Below are 12,316 nucleotides of genomic sequence, written 5' to 3'. Positions count from 1 at the left end.
AGAGGGAGAGGAAGAGAGAGAATCCTCAAGTAGACTCCCTACTCAGTATGAGGCCCGACCAGGGGCTTCATACCAGGACCCTGAGATCATGACCTGAGCAACACCAACAGTCGGATGCTTAACTGAGCAAACCACCCAAGTGCCCCTGGATGTAGTAATTTCAGGGAAGTCTGGAGTCCAGGATTTTTCCTACTTCAGTGTTTCAGTGGTGCTATCTACTAGGAGGGGGAAAACAAATGACAGAGCAGATTACAAAAAGTCAGGGAAGAAGAAAGGGTCAGAAACAATGTCTTCAATCTGGGACATACCAAATTTGAAGCACCCAGGAGACTTTTTTTTTTTTTAAGATTTTATTTATTTATTTGTCAGAGACAGAGAGTACAAGTAGAGGGAGGGGCAGGCAGAGGGAGAAGCAGGCTCCCCACAGAACAAGAAGCCCAATGCAGGACTCAATCCCAGCACCCTGGGATCATGACCTGAACCAAAGATAGATGCTTAACTGACTGAGCCACCCAGACATCCCGAAGCACCCAGAAGACTTACGAAGAAAGTTCTAGACAAATACATTTAGAGTAGGAAAAATGACATTACTCATGATGTTAAAAAGATAAATATCGGGTGCCTGGGTGGCTCAGTGGGTTGAGCCTCTGCCTTCAGCTCAGATCATGATCTCAGAGTCCTAGGATCGAGCCCTGCATCGGGCTCTCTGCTCAGTGGGGAACCTGCTTTCCCCCCTCTCTCTCTGCCTGCCTCTCTGCCACCTTGTGATCTGTCAAATAAAAACATAAAAATCTTAAAAAAAAAGATAAATATATATACTAAATATAGATATACTAAAATATACCAACCTGATATAATTAAATAACGTAAACCTACACAGAACTCTTGAAATTTTCAGAACAAAAATAAAAGCCAGGTGGGGGGGAACCATGGGATTCAATATTTCAATTACATACTTCAAACTTAGTTTCAAGGATAGAAAATATATTTTTATTAATGCAGGCAAATTAATGGGCACCTGGGTGGCTCCATTGGTTAAGCATCTGACCTTTGATTTTGGCTCAGGTGACGATCTCAGGTTTGTGAGACTGAGTCCCACATCACGCTCCTGCTCAGCAGGGAGTCTGCTTCTTTCCCTCTCTCTTCCTCTCCCTCTGTCCGTCCTCCCCTCAACTCTCTCTCTCCCTTGCTCTGAAATAAATAAATCTTTAGAAAAAATATATACATAAGCAAGATTCATTTCTGTAAGGAATACCATTTTTAAGATTAATAAAGATTTAGCTGCAAACACCAATTCAAGATTACCATAAGAATACTCATTTTTAAAAATTAATCTTAAAAGATTTATATTATATAAGAGAAATACGGGATTTTAAAATTCTGAGGCATTTTTAAGTACTACTATAATATATGAGAAAAATATAAAACTCTATTTTAAAATTCACATGGTTTTCATATTCCACTGTGAACAGCATATTTCACCAGTAGTTAAGGACCAGAGAAATAATCTAGTATTGAAAAATAATCATGATCATCCAAGTTGAAGGTTTTAAAGTCTCCAAATACATGTGTCATTATCAAGCAGGACCCAATATTCACATGAGGAAAGAAGAAAGGGACAAAAATAAATAAATAAATAAAATCACCAGTATTTCTGAATTTTAAATATGAAAGAATTCACATGTTAAATTTAACAACTATGGGAGCTTCTGGCTGGCTCAGTGGGAAGAAGGTGTGACTCTTGATCTCAGGGTTGTGAGTTCAAGCCCCATGCTGGGTATAGAGAATACTTAAAATTTTTTAAATTTAAAAAGAACCCCCCAAAACTAATAGCTATGAATACTAAAGTTTCCTGATAATATGAAATGTATCCACTATTGGAGATATTTGAAAAAGTAAAAATCATCTTCCAGAAATAATTCTGTATACTCTATTAGCAACCTTTCCTTCCTTATGATTCTATAATGACAACTAGTTCATATTAGGGAAAAACCATAAATTGTGAGTTCATTCATTTGATGTGTGTGTATGTGTCTATTGCAGATACAATTAAAAATAAATCAGAATCAAGAAACAAGATGTTAGGGACACCTGGGTGGCTTAGTGGGTTAAAGCCTATGCCTTCAGCTCAGGTCATGATCCCAGGGTCCTGGGATCGAGCCCCACGTCAGGCTCTCTGCTTGGCAGGGAGCCTGCCTCCCCCCCAACCCCCTCTACCTGCCTCTCTGCCTACTTGTGATCTCTGTCTGTCAAATAAATAAATAAATTCTTTAAAAAAAATAAGAAACAAAATTTTATATTTTTTCTTTAAGAGTATTGCAGCTTAAAATTTGTTTCATTTAATGGATAAAGATTAAGAACCTAACTTATATAGTCATAAATTTCAGTTTTAAGTAATGAAAAGACTACATAAGGTGTTTACTTATCTCCTCTCTTTATTCTCAAAAAGATCTAAAACTTACCAAGATTATACCACACAGTAAATAAATTAGAAACCACAAGAAAGAGCACCTGGTTGGCTCAGTTGGTTAAGCATCTGCCTTCAGCTCAGGTCATGATCCCAGGGTCCTGGGATCGAGTCCTGCATCAAACTCCCTGCTCAGTAGGGAGTCTGCTTCTCCACTGCCCCTCCCCCTGCTTTTATACTCTCTCTCTCTCACACACACAGAAAAATAAATAAAATCTTAAAAAAAAAACAAAAACAAAAAACAAAAACAAGAAAGATAATGGCCAAAATTCAAAATTCATAATAAATCTGATTAAGGCCTAAAACTGATTTCACTTTGCATTATCTGTAAACACAGGTTTTGCTAAATTAAATATACAATATCACACTTTATCAACTTAAAAGTTGATTTTCTTCCACTTCTTCATAGAAATAAGCTGTAAGTCATTCAGAGGAGTCTGAGCATTTTTCTTATTACCTGACTTCATTTTCTTAATTTGCACTTGAAATAATTTCTACCATATTTTATAATGTAGAGTATCTGCGCTCCTGTAGCCCCATTACTGCTATTGTGTTTTTATAATAATCTCTCTCAACTCTGCAAGTTTACATTCATCTCGCCCTTCTTAAATGAATTCTTTGCCTTCACCTCCTCCCTCATCTTCACATCCATCTACAGCGGTTCTTTCCAGTTGCTAATTTGTTCCTTCCATAATGGCATACCTAAAAATTGTTCCCTCCCACCAACCTTTATAAATCTCAATCCAATGACCTCTCTACCATTATGACACTGTTTTCTCTTATGATCTTGAGGACTTCCATTTCTTCCTACGATTCTTTTCGTAGGATCAAGATGAAATATGAAAAAAACATAGGGAAACAGTTTAAAATGAAACAACTTACCTTTGTAAGACCAAGGCCTAACAATGTGAAAGGAGGTTTTAGAATAGAATCAGGTGATGGCAAAGCAGGAGAAGAGTCACAGACGTCGACGGATGGTTTGGAAGGAACGCCAACCGTATGTTCACACTTGTTATCAGAATTATCATCCTCAAATAAAGTTTTATCTCCCGGTGATACAAGGCCAAGTTTTGCTTCCACTTAGTAAAAAACAAAATAAAGAGTACATGAAAATATCTGTAATTTCAAATTACTGACTAACACAAGAACGGACAAAAATCAGTGAATAACACAAGTCTTCAAACAGCTTACAGTTCTTGAAATGCTGAGAAACATTCATTAGTTTTCTCAAGTTTGGTTTTGAGGTATTCTAGAAAAAATAATTAATAGTTTTAAGGATTACAATAACACATTTGGTAAAATAACTATAATATTCACCATTATCAAATGAGCACCATTACACAAAGAACATGGGTTTTGGAATCATTCAAATGTAGATTCAAATCTCAGTTCTGCCATTTACTAGCCCTCATTTTCTCATGGGGTGAGGATTATGAGAGATTTAATAGCTAGTCCCAAAATGTTATTTTCCTTACCCCTGATTATTACAAATTCTTCCTCAAAAAGTTAACAATAAAGCTATCCTACAACCCAGCAATTGCACTACTAGGTATTTATCCAAAGGATACAAATGTAGCATCCTGAAGGGGTACCTGCACCCCAATGTCTATACCAGCAATGTCCACAATAGCCAAACTATGGAAAGAACCTAGATGTCCATTGACAGATGAATGGATAAAGAAGACCCCCACCATACACACACACACACACACACACACAATGAAATATTACTCAGCCATCAAAATGAATGAAATCTTTCCATTTGCAATGACATGAATGGAACTAGAGGGTATGATGCTAAGCGAAATTAAGTCAGTCAGAGAAAGACAAATCCCATGATTTCACTCATACGTGGAATTTAAGAAACAAAACAGATGAAAATACGGGAAGGGAGGGGGAAAAAGATGAAAACAGAGAAGGAGGCAGACCCTACAAGACTCTTAACTATAGAAAAGAACCTGAGGGTTGCTGGAGGGGAGGTGGGCTGGGAGTGGGAGAATTATGGGGGAGTGGAATAACTGAGTGATGGGCATTAAGGAGGGTACTGGAATTAATGAGCAGTGGGTGTTGTACACAACTGATGAATCACTGAATTCTACTTCTGAAACCAATAATACAGTGTATGTAAAATAAATGGAATTGAAATTTGAAAAATTTTTAAATACTTTCTTTACCAAAGTAACCTAAAATAAAAATTTGTTCCTAGGTAATTAAAAGTATTATTGAAAAAAACTAACATTAAGAAATCTTAACTATTTATTATTTTTAAAATGTATTTGCATGATTTATATTTGCATGAGTATCTCTTACAGGAGGAAATATTAAAATTTAGCTTTTAGTAGTATCTTAGTTAGGTAAGTTGGAATTGCAAACAATTTAAGTTGCTTTTGTTTGCCAAAATGCTAAAGACAGGGACACCTGGGTGCCTCAGTCGGATAAGTGTCTGCCTTTGGCTCAGGATTCTGGGATAGAGTCCCACATTGGGCTCCTTGGTCAGCATGGAGCCTGCTTCTCCCTCTGCCTGCTGCTCCCCTGCATGCGCACTCTCTATCAAATAAATATTTTTTTAAAAATCCTAAACAAGTGATTGTTTAAATTCAGTTCCTTCCAGAAAAGAGAAAAAAAAAATCATCATATACCTTGTGGGGCATGATTCATGAACAAAAACCACACACACAAAACAGAAAGTCATAACCAAATATGTTGACAATGGAGACAGAAAGAGATGGACTGAAACAATAGACACTAAAGTTTTCTGCAAGGAAAAATTAGGGTAGGGATAAGTCATTAGAAAAACAAACAAAAAAAAGCTTTGGGGGGAGAGGAAGAAAAAAGGAAAAATATAAGACATGACCAATCAATCAAGCACGAGCTTAAAACAAAGAAAAAAAGGAAAAATATAAGTAAAAAAACGGTATGTAGAAAAAACATATTTTTCAGTATATGTAAGTGTGATTATGGATATACCATAAACAGAAGTCTCTTAAATTTTTTCAATTACATATTGTAAATATATATTATATACATATTATAAATATATATAAAACAGAGGCTTTTTTTCATAGTATATCCCTAATACTACTGACTTTTCTCACTCTACAATTATTTATTTATAAATGCTGTAGTAAAGAATTTAATTTTTTTGCTATAAAGTAAATTGTTCAATTAGTGGCCATCTATCACTACCTGAAAGCTGTAATTATCTCTCAAGAGAAAAAATAGAAAAAGAAATGTTTCTAATACATCAGCTTTCACATGAAGAAAGAATTGGTAATAAGAATTCTAAGGAGAAATGTATACATTGAAAGGATATATCTAATGGGACACAGATGGGGTTAAAGAAAAAAGGTTGAGGAATTTTTATCAAAAAAATTTTTTAATTTAATTTTGTGTGTGTGTGTTCCAAAATTCATTGTTTATGCACCACACCCAGTGCTCCATGGGAAAGGTGCCCTCCTTAATACCCACCACCAGGCTCATCCAACCCCCCCAACCCGCCTCCCCTCCAAAACCCTCAGTTTGTTTCTCAGAGTCCACAGCTCTCATGGTTTGTCTCCCCCTCCTATTTCCCCCAACCCACTTCTCCTCTGCATCTCCCAATGTCCTCCATGTTATTCTTTGTGCTCCACAAGTAAGTGAAACCATATGATAATTGACTCTCTCTGCTTGATTTATTTCACTCAGCATAATCTCCTCCAGTCCTGTCCATGTTGATACAAAAGCTGGGTATTCATCCTTCCTCATGGAAGCATAATACTCCATTGTATATATGAGCCGTATCTTCTTTATCCATTTATCTGTTGAAGGGCATCTTGGTTCTTTCCACAGTTTGTCGACTGTGGCCATTGCTACTATGAACCTTGGGGTACAGATGGCCCTTCTTTTCACTATACCTGTATCTTTGGGGTAAATACCCAGTAGTGCAATTGCAGGGTCATAGGGTAGCACTGTTTTCCAAAGTGGCTGCACCAACTTGCATTCCCACCAACAGTGTAAGAGGGTTCCCCTTTCTCCACATCCTCTCCAAAACTTATTGTTTACTGTCTTGTTGATTTTGGCCATTCTAACTGGTGTAAGGTGGTATCTCAATGTGTTTTTGATTTGAATCTCTCTGATGGCTAATGATGATGAACACATGATACTGGCACAAAAACAGACACATTGACCAGTGGAACAGAATAGAGTCCATATATGGACCCTCAACTCTATGGTCAAATAAACTTCAACAAAGCAGAGAAAAAAATGCGGGAGAAAAAAGGCAGTCTCTCTAAAATTCTAAGCTCACAATTAGAGGATACTAAAAAATATAATGTAACCTTCTTTCTTATTTCTTTATTTCCTCAACATAATTCATTTGCGCTTATAAATCCTAAACATGAAAAGGGAATATAAATTTTTAAATTATGTATTTTTTAATTTTTTATATTATGACATATTATGCACATTACATTACTTATAACATTCCATTATACAGAATTCCATCTGTCTGCTCATTAATTCACATTCAAAAAATATTAAAATTGCTTCTTCAGGCAAGGTTTTATTCTAGGTGTTCCAGGAGATGCACAATTGTGTTTCCTAACATCCCATAGCTTACAATGATGCAGGAGCTTTAAAATGAATACTTAAATAAATATAAAGTGACTGAAACTTTAAATCTTAGGAGCTGATACAAAGATTATAAGTAGATATTTTTAAAAACTATAATATAAAAGATTTCTGAAATTAGACATTTTACCATATGGATATGAAAAGCCTGTCCTTCTAGTGTTAATTATTATTTTAGGCAAAACATGTATTCTTTACTTAGATAAAGAGTTTTAACTATAGTCTTTATGGAATTATTTTGAAAACACAGTAGAATGCCTTTGCAATATAAATTTTGAGAAATAATTTAAATTTCTGAATTTCCACAACTTCCAATCTTATTTTGGTCTAAATGTAGAACAAGGGATAGAAATAGCAAAAAAAAATCTTCTTTCATAAAACTACTTGCTACCAACATAAAAAATATCCAAGAAAAAACAATCTGCGATTAATAACTGGGTCCACTAAAGATTCATTTAGGCATGAGTATTATAAAAGTCATGTTAGAAGAAAAGAGAGAGAGAAAGAAAAAAGAAAAGAAAAGTCATGATACGATAATTTAAAACTCACAGTAAGAATCCTTATCCTTGACCAAATGTCCTATTTCCTCTATCATGGGAAAGCTTTTTCCAATATAATTTTTCTGTCATTATACATTTCCAACCCATTTTTTCCACCGTCGTTATTTGAGTTAAAAAAAAATTCAACTTGTCATATTTCTATAAAATGGTTTGTTCTGACCAACTTTCCACTTCAAACATAAAATGATGATAGGCAGGCCACTGCTAAATTTTAAGAGTAAATAATACACAAAACTAAATTCAGAGCAGGAAAATTAATTTCACAAGAGAGTACATTACCTTCGTATTCAAACTTAAGTCATCATCTGATGTAGGCCATGAAGCATTATCATCACCAGGTTTAATGGAAATACTTTAGAGCAAAAATACACAACAAAAACAAGTTCATGAAAAAGAGAAACTCAGTGAAAGGTCAACTATCTATTTACTGAATGCAGTTTCTTGATGTAATTGAACTTTGACCTTTGTTTTTGTTATTAAGTTTTTATTTTAATTTCAGTATCATTAACACACAGTGCTGTATTAGTTTCATGTATACAATATAATGATTTGGTAATTCCATCACCCAGTGCTCATCACGACAAGTGCATTCCTTAACCCGTAGCTCCTATTTCACCTGTTCCCCCACCCATCTCCCCTCTGGTAACCATCAACTTGTTCTCTAGGGTTAAGAGTCAGTTTCTTGGTTGTCTGTCTCTCATATTTTGTTCTTTTTTTCTTTGCTCATTTCTATTGTTTCTTAAATTCTACATATGAGTGAAATCATATGGTATTTGTCTTTCTCTGACAACTCCACTTAGCACAATACTCTCTAGTTCCCTCCATTTCACTGCAAATGGCAAAATTTCATTCTTTCCTATGGCTGAATATTCAATTGTGTATATATATATATATATATATATATGCCACTTCTTCTTTATCCATTCATCTATCAATGGACACTCGGGCTGACTATTGTAACTAATGCTCTAGTAACCACAGGGGTACATGTATCCATTCAAATTGGTATTTTCGTATTTTGGGGGATAAATACCCAATAGTGTGATTACTGGATTGTAGGGTAGTTCAGTTTTCACCTTTTGGAGGAAACTCCATACTGTTTCCACAGTGGCTGCATTAGTTTGCATTCCCACCAATAATCCAAGAGGATTCCTTTTTCTCCACATACTTGCCAACATTGTTACTTATGTTTTTTATTTTAGCCATTCTGACAGGTAGGCAGTGGTATCTCACTGTAGTTTGATTTCCATTTCCCTGATGATGAGTGATGCTGAGTATCTTCTTAGGTGCCCTTGGTCATTGTGTGTTTTCTTTGGAAAAATGTCTGTTCATGTCTTCTGATCATTTTTAAATTGGGTTGTGTTTTGGGTGCTGAGTTCTATCAATTCTTTATATTTGTATACTAACCCTTTACTGGTTATGTCATTTGCAAATATCTGCTCCTATTCCATAGGTTGCCTTTTCGTTGTGTGGATTAATTCCTTCACTGTGCAAAAGCTTTTGATTTTGATGTAGTCCCAACAGTTTGTTTTTGCTTTTACTGCTCCTGAGGCAAGAGCAGTAAAAGCAAAAATAAACAGAAACAGACCCAAAAATACAGAGAATTCTGTATCGCCAGAAGGGAAGGGGGTGGGGGGGTGGACAAAATGGGCAAAGGGAAATGGGAGGTTCAGGATTCCAGTTACAGTAAGTCACAGGGATACAAGTACAGCATAGGGAATACAGTCAACGGTATTGTAATAGCATCATGCAGTAAGAATAGTAGCTACACTTGTGGTAGGCATGGTGTAACATTCAGAGTTCTTAAATCACCTGAAACACAACATAACATTATGTGTCAACTATGCTTCAATTTAAATAAATAAACAAACAAATATACACATGTTAAAGAACAAATTTATGTTATTAGTAGGAATACTGTTCCCAGAGAGGTTAAAAACTATAAGGTCCAACTTTTTCCCTACACAGGTCCTGCCTTATTTAGGTCTACATGAACTAGCAAGACCTTAAAAACCTTCATAAGCACTGAGATACCCAAGAAGAGAGACTGCTATAAAAAGAGAGTCCTGGTAGCTGTGCCTCTATTTCCCTATACACTGCCTAATATTTTCTTTCTGTGAGCTCTTAGATCACTCTTTTGCAGGGCTCAGTGGTACCATCCAACCTTTTAAATCTTTAGCCTATGAAAGCAGATTCCCAAAACAAGCATAGCATCAAATGGCCAAGAGTAGGAGCCATTTCCTGTTCCTGGAGGACAAGCTAAACTGAAAGTCTTCCATGTAATCATCTCAATGTAGACATGTTACCAACTACCCAAATGAAGCGCTGTTACTGATTTGACAGCCAGTCCGAGCCCACCAAACCCTACATGTACATGGGAAAGACATCAGAGAATTAGAAAAAGAGGTGGAGTGAGGAGACCGCTACCTTGGGCCATAAATCTGTGTAGTTCAGAATCTCCATTCTCCCATTACTCGAGAGGATCTAAGCCAAGATTGGGCTGGAAGTAGATGATGTCACATTCCTATATGCTGTAAAAAGCCTTCCCCGTGGGTCAAATGATTTTAAAACCTCTCAACAGAAAACCTGAAGTATGCTAGTTCATTCAATTAAACCAACCAACAAAAAAAAATTCTCGTGACTCTCTTGAACCCTCTATTTTAATATGCTTTTCTAAACAACTCCCAATATCCTGTGTCCTTCATTCCTTTCCATGTGTGTGTGTCCTTCATTTCTGTAATCCATTTTTATCTAACTTATCATAAGCCCAAATATTCTGACATCTTTTCTAAAACTCTTATTCCTATCCAACCCAGTGTTGTTATTCTTGAAACTTGGCCTCTCCTGCCAATTTCTTCCTTACGCACCTTCACTGTGTTCACTAGACCCACTCCCCATCTTTCTATTATTAAAACATTCACCTATTAAGATGAGGAAAAAAAGGAAAAAACCTGAATTTAAATCTCATTTCTGTCACTTATCATATCCAAGTAAGTTACTTTAATCTCTTTTGCATTTCAAATTCTCCATTTAAACAATCACTTGGTGAGGATGTTAAACACAGGTTGTAGTACCAGAGAGTATTTTGAATAACTCATCTCTAAGATGTCCTAAAATCCTGAAATTCTATGTGCTTTTGTCTATAGAAAACCAGAGAATACTTAGCTGGCAGAAAGGGAAAAAATTAATGGAATAAAAGAAACACCAAGAAAAGCAGAGAAGAAAGAAAAAAGAAAAAAATAAGAAAAGATTATAGAAAAGTCAATAGAGAAAAGGAAAAAAATCTACAAAAAAAGAAAAAGCTTCAAGGAACTGGTTAAGGGAACTAGCCTAAAGGGAAAACTAGACTGGGAAGTCAGTAAACAGAGAATCATTTAGAAATATCCTCTAAATAGATGATAAAAGTAATTAACGTATCATGGCCTACACCTAGATTACATATCCATCACTTCTGGAAAAATCATTCATCTCAAGGAGAGCAGACATCTCTATATCTAAGAACTTGCTTATGTATCTTAGGTCTTGCTTATGTAAAAGCTATGTACTATGGCCATAGGTAATGAGAGCCATCCTAAAATCTTTGACAGTAAAAACAAGAGACTAGTTGCACTGCACTAATTACCCCTAGTTATCACTAGTTGTCAAATATATTAGGACAAATGTTTGGACTAACCTGGTTTCTTAGGAAAACTCTAAATCAGTAAACACATAACTAAACTTGACTCTCTGAGTTGATCTGACTAGGATCTGTACCTTAACCCCAGTGCTGCTAAGGGACAAAAGAATCGATGTGGGAGTCATGCAGGCTGACAGTCAAATCATGGGTCTACTACTCATTTTTTTTTTTGACATTAAAGGATTCCTTTATATTATGATACACACCTTAAACAGAAACACAATTCAAATATAAACACACTTGTAAAACTCTTATTCTCTTAATCAAACCTTTGTTGACTACCACACTCAGCCACTAGCGGCATTTGGATGCAAGGGTTTCACTTGTGCTAATCTGGACAAGCCAAGGTAGAGACACTGATTTGGAGACTTAACAGACACCCCTGCCAGTGGACTCCTGCTGCTGTTGCTGCTGCTGCTGCTTCCAGACCGCGCTGGTGGCATCTACTTTGGTTTTCTGCTTCCAGCTGAAGGTTTGCATATTTGTAATGCAAATTTGTAATGGTTTCCGAGTGGCCTCTTCACTGATAAAGCCTTTTTTGGTGAAGGCTGAGATTCTGATTTCAGGGCAGCTGGAGCACAGTCTCTTGAAGTCACTTCCAAAGTGACTTTGGATCACGTTTGGATTTAGGTTTCTTCTCCTTTTTTTCAACTGGGGATTTTACCTTCACTTCTTTCTTTTTAATTTCTTCCACTTTATTTTCTCCCAGAGTGAAGTTCGCATCATCATCTTCACTCTCCCTAAAATCAGACTCATCCTCAGACTCTCCACCAGTGGTTTGGTTCAGAGTCGCCAGCACTATCACCATCACTGCCTTCCGAAAGAATCTTCCTCTGTTGTACCACAGCTTTTGATGGTGCTTTTCTTTTCCCTTGAGCACTGTACACATCATCTCCCTCGGTAAGCTTATTAAAATCTAAATCATCACTGGCTACACTACAATCGGAGAGATGGGGAGCCTTAGTCATTGTCCCAATTTCGCTGCTGCCACATTTTTTTGGTGCT

The 12,316-nt window shown here is 36.2% G+C and overlaps 1 long non-coding RNA gene and 1 pseudogene across 1 annotated transcript; both read right to left on the bottom strand.

Annotated features, from left to right (window-relative positions):
* Window positions 1-3,337: 3,337 nt before the first annotated feature.
* LOC116863478 lies at window positions 3,338-8,012 on the bottom strand. The gene is made up of 3 exons (XR_004381831.1): window positions 7,915-8,012; window positions 3,659-3,716; window positions 3,338-3,546 (listed from the first exon to the last, which is right to left on the bottom strand). It is a non-coding gene; the product is annotated as an uncharacterized LOC116863478 (long non-coding RNA).
* Window positions 8,013-11,434: 3,422 nt separating this feature from the next.
* LOC116863477 lies at window positions 11,435-12,310 on the bottom strand (annotated as a pseudogene).
* Window positions 12,311-12,316: the final 6 nt, after the last annotated feature.

This window comes from Lontra canadensis, unplaced genomic scaffold (genome assembly GCF_010015895.1).
Source record: "Lontra canadensis isolate GAN:19392208 unplaced genomic scaffold, GSC_riverotter_1.0 scaffold1304, whole genome shotgun sequence".
In the NCBI taxonomy this organism is placed as follows: domain Eukaryota; kingdom Metazoa; phylum Chordata; class Mammalia; order Carnivora; family Mustelidae; genus Lontra; species Lontra canadensis.
Note: the sequence above shows the minus strand (reverse complement) of the source record. Positions and strands in the feature narration are given on the sequence as shown.